Here is an 8705-nt window from a genome sequence, read left to right on the forward strand (position 1 = left end):
TTCATCTCCACCCACAAAACGCCACCCATCGATGCGGCTTTGTGGCCCCCACCATTCTCTAGACAAATCAGTCTCCTTTCTGCTCGCTGAGCTGGCAGAAGCTACAGGTGATGTCCTCACGGGGGTGGGAAATTCCGTGAAAACACTACTTTCTGGGGACTTTTCACTTCTGGCTCTTGGAGACTTGGTGCCACCCACAGCTTTGCAGGCTCCTGCAGATCCCCTGAAGCCCCGTGTCTTTGGCCCCTGCTGTGGGGGATTTCGCCGTCAGCCAGCTGAGAACAGGCTCTCAGGGATGCTGAGCTCCTCAGCAAGCACAGCGAGAGGCAGTCCTTGCCCTCAATAGCTGCTATTCTGAGGATAGGAACTGGGAGAGAGAACTGGGCCAGTAAACGCTTGGTCCCAGATCAAACACGGCCGTGCAGGTACCCAGGAAAAGCTTTGTGGCTGAACTTGCTGTGATGTGACATACACAGTCTCATCACTGCAGGTGCTGCATGGGAGAGGCAAGGAGGCTTCATTTCTGGAGGAGAGTGTCTATTAAAGCAAGGGGTGACCTTGCTGGCGCTTTGGGACACTGGGGACATGATTTCTTGACACATATGCTAAGCCCCCCAGTCACTGCTGTTTCAGGCACTCGCCCTTTCCTTTAAAGGGTCATGTCCCGTGGTCAAAACACATCCTGAAATTGCAAAAGTAAAACAAGGTGCAGCAGCCAGACCACACTTAAATACTGTCTTGCAAGCTCTTTTCCCCCATGTGTATATTCTGTGTCTCCGTGGATCAACGCCGTGGTCTGAAGCCTTCAGATTTTTTGCCCCCACTCAAGCCTTAGAAGCGAACGATGGAGCAGGGAGCAGCCCCCGAGGAGGGCTCTGACACCTTCTGTGCCTGTGAATTAACGATGTTTTGGGAGTCGGCAGTAAGAGTATTGGCCTGAGGATTCCTCGCTGCTATTCCTGGCTGTGGGAGCAGCAGTCGGCCTTGTGGATAGCTGGCACAGATAATTAGAGCAGCGTTTAGTTTGGCTTGTCCTTGGAGGCAGGAGCTCTAGATGTAAAATCCTCCACTACTGGAGGCGGTGGGGTAGGGTGATGAGGTTTTACATGTGCTGAGGTCACTAGAGGGGGGGACACAGGGTCAGCCCACCGTGGTTTTGCTTACTCTTTGCACTTCAGGTCTCCAGGTGTCCTGGGAAGATAGTGCAGCTCCAGGGCTGAGGTTTGTATTTGTCGTTTTGGAGGTCCAACGTGTGTTGCCCATGTTAAACCTGTGACTGGGCAAGAATTTCCCTTTGGGTGCGTGCCCCTGGTTAATTACAGGAGCTGCAAATAGCATAGACACATCGGTAGCGATGGGAAAACTAGCTGGGGTGATACTTATGGTGCTGGCTCAGAGGATGCTCTTCCCAGGTCTCAACTCCTCCTGCCAGGGCAGCCTTACCAACATCAGCAGGGGTTGGGGAACGGCAGGGAAGGGGAGCAGCATTCCAGTTTTCATTTTATTCCTAAAAGATGCCTCAGTGCTTAGAGGTGCCATGTTTTGTGCAGGAAAAGCTCCGTGTTGGTGCAGCTGATGCACCACGGGGACATTGAGTGCTGCAAAGCAGTGACGTCCCATTTCTAATATTGCCTGATAAACCGCTGCATTGTCTTCTCCCTCCCCCCTTTAAAAAAAAATGCCATCAGAATTACATGTTAGGCTGAGAGTGAGCTTCCCTTAAAGCAGCCTGTAGCCATCAGTAATATTTATTTTCTCTATTTGTTTTAAGCCTGTGAAGACTGTGGTTTCCTCCATACTGTCCTGATGGAGCCCTGACCAGCAAGCGTGCAATGCCCCTAGCCCTAATGTGCCATTAATGATAGGTTAATGTACAGTATAATGTTTTTTGGACTATGGGTTCATTACACTTCTGAGTGCGAGGTCCTTCTGCAGAGCGCCCAAGGTCCCATTGCATTATATCATGCAATAAAAATACCCTTTTCATATCACACGCTAATAAACTGTATTTGAAATGCTGTCTAAGGGCACTGCCATCGTCTTGATAGTCTGTGCCTGCAACAGTTGGGATCTTTTTATTATGGTTTTTGTTATGCTGCATTCAAATTTTTAAATGAAATGGATAATTTGTCCGTGCTTCTTTGTAATAAATGGAGCACAGTCCTTTAGCTGCACGGGCTGGGAGGATTCCTGTAAAAGAGGACATTAAAAGGATGGCACTGTTGCAGCCAACAGCAATGCTGCTTGTTTCCTACCGTGCCTTGCCTAAGTGTGAGGTCTTTTATTGTCATTTCTATGACGATGCCGAGGTGGTGGCACCTGGACATGATCCTGGCAGTGAGCACAGCCCCCCCGGCCCGGCACCCCGTGCAATCTGCTGCTCAGGCCACAGCCACCCCTTCAGATCAAGGGGACACGGGATGGTGTTCCCAGGTTTCCTGCCCTTAACCCTGATGTCCTCCTGTGGTGGAGTGCCTCTGGTGCCCCTGGGCACTTCCTGCCAGGGCAAGGCAGTGACCAAGCACCAACCATGGGATATCCTCCAGGAGAGCTCCGAGGAGGTCATTCAGCCCTCCCCAATTAACCCCTCACTGCTCACAAAGTACAAGGGGATGATGATGTGGGTTAGATCTGGATGCACTGTCAAAAAAATAGCAATATCATTGAGCACCATTTGGGATTAAGGTTCGTGTCCGCGTCTTCCCTGTCCCCCCTCGTGTCCTCTGCCCTGCCATTTTTGCAGATTTGCAAGGAAATTGTTGACTGACCAGTATTTCACGTTGGGAATGTACTTTGTCACCATCCTGGCTAAGGTCGGTAGCTGCCTATTTCATGGACCCTTTGAGCCAGTCTCACAATAAACACTCACTTGTTTTGTGCCCGGAAAGTCCTTTGAAATCACAGAAGCGTTGCTTAAGGGATGTTATTTATTGTCTGCCTGTCCTCTGGCAGTGTTTAGGAGCCTCAGCGTTGGTCTAAACCTCCTTGGTGCTATCCAAACACAAGCGTTTTATAGTCAGCGGCAGAGGAACCTGTTTATGGGACAGACTCTTGTGAAGCTCTGATTTTCCCTGGGCTTGTGTATAAAAGGCAGCATAAATAAATAGCTGAAAGGATTCAGGTAGCCCAGGTTTGAAGCTGTGGGTGATGCACAGGTCTGTGTCCCAGGGAGACCTTTGTCTCCCCTGGATGGTCCACCCTCACTCCTACCAGCGATGCCGGCGAGTGGATCCGAAGCAGAGCTGCTGGTGGTGGAAAAACCCATGGGTGCTGGAGAAAACCCGTGGGTCTGCAGACCTGCCAGGAACGTGAGGTAAAGTCTGTTGCAATAAGCTCCGGGTGGGTTATTATTGAAAAGGAAGACTCCTCGGGCCAGAGGAGAAGGCCACGAAAAGCAAATTGCTGAATTTTAAGGATAGGTAAAATTACGGGACTTTTACCCTTGAATAATGGCAATTTAATTGACTGGGCTCAATGATTGATGGTTTGTGAGCAATGAGTTCGAATTACCAGGGCTGTGTGTTCAGGGGGCCGCTGCCCTTTTAATTTCATGTCAGATATTTAAATCATTTACATCCCCCTCTGCCGGGCTCTCCCCTTGGAAAGAGTTAACCCGTCTGGTGGGACGCTGCAACTTGAGAAATGTACCCTTTATCAAGAGAACGAGATGAGACAAGTTCATTTAAAAAGCCTGGTTTGTCATTGTTTATCTAATTTTCGGAGTTGACACACGAAATTAGGCTGGCTGACACTCACTCTGGGGCTGGCCCGGGCCCCGTCCTGCCTGACCTTTTCAGCTCCGAGCTGCTGCTCGTTGGCCAGTGGCTGCTTCTCCTTGCCTGCAGAAATCTCCCCGTGTCCTGCCGAGCTGTGGGAAGGGGGGAGGCAGGGGTTGGGTGGTGGCTTCTCAATGCATCGTCTGCTGGATATGCTGGTTGTTGGGTATTTTGAAGTCTGGGTATTTTAAGAATTGGCAAGGAGGTGGTTACTGCTTTGTAACGAGTGTGGGTGGAAGGCTGAGCCAACATGAAGCACGTGGGGGTGGGATCAGCTCTGTCACAGGGATGTCCCCTCATACCTTTGGGCTCTTCTCATGAGCATCCCTAAAGGGGGCCTACAGGAGAGATGGGGAAGGACTCTGGGTCAGGGAGTGGAGCAATAGAATGAGGTGTAATAGCTTTAAACTGAAAGAGGGGAGATTTAGAAACGAGGTGTGATAGCTTAAAACTGAAAGAGGGGAGATATAGATTAGATATTAGGAAGAAATTATTTGGTGTGAGGGTGGTGAGAGCCTGGCCCAGGTTGCCCCGAGAAGCTGTGGCTGCCCCATCCCTGGAGGGGTTCAAGGCCAGGTTGGAGGGGGCTTGGAGCAACCTGGGCTGGTGGGAGGTGACCCTGCCCAGGGCAGGGGGTGGCACTGGGGGGGGTTTAAGGTCCCTTCCAACCCAAACCATTCTGTGATTCTATGATGTCTTGCCTTGGGGTCACGCTTCCCTCCCTGATGACTCCAGTCAGTGTTGTGGTGAGCTCTGGCACGTTACTGAGACTCAGGTGTTGGCTGAACCATCGCTGGCAGGGCATGAATGGTCTCCATTACAGTGATTTGACTAAGAAAGGTTTAATATCAGACCCTTCTTTGCCAGTTCACAGTGGACATAGGTGTCGGTGTTTACTTGTGGCTGAGATGCTCAGTGACCAGAATTTATTAATAGTGTCCAAGCTTTTGTGACTTGGGTTTTTTTTTATTCTTTCTTGAGGTGACAGTTTATCCCAGCACCATCTTGCAGCCCAGGGCATGCACTAGACCTGGAGGGTGCAGCTGTATTTCTCCTTTAGCAGTTTTGATTTTTACCTGGTATTTTTCTTCCCTTGATCCTTCCTCCCTCCCTCCCTGTCTAATCTCCCTGCTCTCCCTTCCAAAGATATCTCTGGTTTAAAGCACAGGTTTCTGAGGTGTTTGATGGACTCATGCATTGTCCACAATTCTGTATTGCTCTTTGATTTATCTTGTAATTGCAGTTGCAGGTGTGACTGCAGCAGGAAAGATGCTGCTGAGCAAGGTGTGGTCGAGCGAGGTCAGGAATTAGAAGCAGAAAAGTGGTTTTGGTGTAGACTTCAGCACAGGCCATCCTTGGACATTGCACATCTTGGGCTACTTGTCACCTTATGGCTTTCAGTGTCCAACCTGAACATGCCATGGGCTCTCCACCAAGGTTTGCAAAGACAGGTCCCACTGACACTGTGGTCTTAGCTTTGGTGGAGATCTCTGCTCTCCCATTCCCTGTTCAAAAACAAACAAACAAAAAACCAAAAAAACCCCCCAAACACCAAATTCTGAGAACCAGCTTCTAGTAAAAACATCCCTTCAGCCTGAGAAAAATCCTCACTAGAGCAGTATAGTCTAAGAACACAGGAAATCTAAAATGTAGTTTCAAGTTAAACTTATTCCTAGGGAGAAAAGTGTGTGTGTAAAACCCCAGGCTTCAGTGGAACAACCTCACAAAACAAAGCAAATAGGGAGAGCAGCACGGCTGGCTGACGTTTCCAGCCTTGCATAGCCTGCAATTTCCCTTTGCATGTTGTGAGTAGCTTAAATGCAAGGATATACTGGGTGTGAGACATCTTCCTCTGCGGGGACTCTCTCCGTCGTAAAGGAGATTCATGGGAGAAGCGGACTGCCTTTAATAGCTGTGTTTTAATTGCCCCAATGCATCTGCTTCTCCTTGTCTGGGGGCTCTTGATTGTTTTTCCCCAGTTCTCACTATTGTCCTTGACTGTTGTTTTGTTTAAGAGGTGAAACAGCTACTTCTGGGCTATCTTGGTTTATAATAAGCATTTACGTTACTCTTGCACCTTTTGCACCCAAAAATACTGAAGTGCTGGGCATAACAGGCTTGCACTGATTCTTGTGAGAGAGCAGCATCATTTATTCCCTTTTTAACCATGAGGCTGAGGGAGATCAAGCAGCTTTGTGAAGGCCACGTTGGAAAGTATGTGGCAGCCTGGGGATAAACTCCAGGACCTCTGGGCTCCCGAGTGTGCCCTCTCCTGAATTGTTTTCATAGGTAGGAATCAGGTAAAACCAGGAATATTTCAGATTGAATTTATTTAGTAAAACGTTGAATCCCAAATATACATGGGAAATCTGGAGTAGGAGATAAAAATAAAAGAGGGGGCTGTCTTTCTCAGTGTTGTTCCTGGTGTTAGACATTCAATACCTAAAAATTTTTAGTTGCCAGGTGTTGGAAGGAAAAAGACATTGTCCATATGCTCAGTGCTGGAAGCATCTGTGTACTTAAGTGCATCATTTTAAGATCATCCATCTCCTCTTGGTAGGGTTGAACTCGCTGCCGCTGTCCTCAAAGCTCTCAAATGGACTCTGGTACCTCTGGAGAAGTTCTTCATCCTTGGTGGACCATTTTCCAAGCGACGACAGAGTGTGAGCACACACACATCTGCCTGGATGGGAAATTCAGGGCACTCTGACAAATTTAAAGTTGCTGTCTACAGCTAAGAGTGGCTGAAAGGAAGCAGTTTACTTAAAAAAAAAATGAATATTGGGGGGAAAACATCAATTTCTGTAGCAGTTACGAAGAGCAAGCTCAGAAAGGTCAGTTGCAATGGCAGGCAGCAGCTGCCCACAATTTCAAAGGCCTGGAGGTAAAATTCAGGGCTTGTGGCCTGAGCCTGGTGGGAAGCACTGACAGATCTGGGAGGAAAGCAGGTCCTTTGAACTGGCTTTGCTTTTGGGTGTTCTGCTGAGCTCTGGGGTTGTGGCTGCCAGGGGACTGGGCTGCAAAAACCTCCCGCCCAGGCAGCTTTCCAGGCTTCTGAAGCCAGTGTGCTTCACATAAAACACTTGAGAAGTTTGTAGCTCTACAGTGAAATAAAACACTTGAGAAGTTTGTAGCTCTACATGGCATAGTCTGTGTGTCGTGTTCTCCAGGTGGTGGACCTCTTGGTCAACTAAGTCACTCCACCAGAGTGTTCCTTCCGTCTCTCCTCTGCCACGTTAACTGGGAAAGCAACTGAGCTGGTCCCAGTAAAAGCTGAAGAGCTCTCCGTATCTCAGACTTCTCCCTAAAAAGTTCTAGCTGAGATTCTGGCCATCCCAAAGAGTTGAAGGCAAGACCATCTCACGCTTCCTCCGTAATTCTTATAGATAATGGCATATTTTATTCCTGTGGCTCCTGTGTTTGCCAGCCCTGGCCCCGCAGGGTGTTTTATTGCACCGAGCTGATGCTGGGAGGATTTATTGTCCTCTATTTAGCCCGGTGCTGCTTCGTTGTTCCGCTCGGTGCCGTCCTAACCCAGCCAACATCCAGGCTGCCCAAGAGCTGCATCAAACCCCTGCTCCCTCTCCATGGGCTGATGCCATCCCACCATTCCCACATGTACGTCACCCTCCCCAAGGGCTCCCCAGCGGATCTGCTCCCACTCCTTCCAGGCATTGTTCATGAGAGCTATGAAGTTTAGTGTTGCAAAAACCGAGCTGCTTTGTTTGGAGTGATTTGGAGTAGAGGTTTTCATCATCCGTGATGGTTTCTCCTGGCGATTGCTTTCTTTCAGTCATTTCTGTAATTGCGGTACTCGGTTTCCTGTGGATTTTTATACTTCATTTGAGATTCATCTGAAGATGGCGTGTTCCCATCTCTAGGAATGTGGCCAGATTGAGACACGAGCTGCCTAAGCTGGCTGCTCAAATTGCAGGCCATATTTCTGTTTCATCCTGAGATGCTGCTCTGATTTTCCGAGGTGCCCAAGACACAGCCTTCCAGTGCCTGCAAGGAGCCCTGTAATTCACGACCGAGAGTATTTTATAGTTATCTCTCTTTCCATCCTACTTAATTCCAACAGTAGCTTCTCATGAAGACCGGCTTCAGTTATACCCAGGTGATATTTTCATTTCTGTATCGACTGATGGCTCCAAATGACAGGTACCAGCAACTGCCTGTCCGTATGGATGCTGTGAGTGCTGTGGAGCCTGGCACCGGGTCCTGCTGCACCTTCAGGCACAGAGCTCAGCGACCAAGCAGCGAGCGGAATGTAGCGCTTGCAGGGATATTGGCATTTTCCTAGGTCATTTGAAGAACGGTCGATTCCTGTACACGGGGCTAAAGTGTAAGGTTTCCACCCAGAAAAGCCAAGGACACAAATAGAAGTGGATGTGTCGTTCACAGAGCTGTGGGTTTCCCTGTGCCCCACAGTCTCTGCCCCACAGATGGAGCAGTTCAGGCTGTGAACACGGGCTGCCCTTAACACTTTGTTTCGCCGAAGGAGAGTATTAGGTTAATGCATGCAAAACAGGTGAGAAATTTAACTTATAATTAACAAATCACAGACCTTTAAAAGCAGACTAGTGGTTTTGTCAGAATCTCATTTCACCAAAACATCATTTAGAAGCCGAGCAGCCAGGCAGGCAGACCTGGAAAGGAGCTGGTTCAAAACACAATAAGCTAACAGAATGTTAAAAAATGAAAATAAAAATCAGTATTTTCAAAGAATGTGAGGTGAAGGCCTCAGTAAAGAGCCTGGGTTCCCCCAGCCCCCCCTTTTCTGTATAAACAGTGTATGTGGATGATACGGATCCAAGAGAAAGTTCACTGCCTTGAATCACTGGTTTATTGCGTTTTTGCGACTGTAACGCTGTAACCACAGGATGTTCCGATGTATTTAAAAAAAAAAAAAAAAAAATTAAAAAAAAC

At 48.5% G+C, this 8705-nt stretch overlaps 1 protein-coding gene across 1 annotated transcript in view; it reads left to right on the forward strand.

Moving 5' to 3' along the window:
- Positions 1–8705, forward strand: part of MAP2K5 (mitogen-activated protein kinase kinase 5) — a 135464-nt gene that overhangs the window by 125502 nt on the left and 1257 nt on the right. The gene's annotated exons all lie outside the window — the stretch shown is intronic.

The sequence above is a fragment of the Calidris pugnax genome, unplaced genomic scaffold (assembly GCF_001431845.1).
Source record: "Calidris pugnax isolate Ruff unplaced genomic scaffold, ASM143184v1 scaffold187, whole genome shotgun sequence".
Classification (NCBI taxonomy): Eukaryota; Metazoa; Chordata; class Aves; order Charadriiformes; family Scolopacidae; genus Calidris; species Calidris pugnax.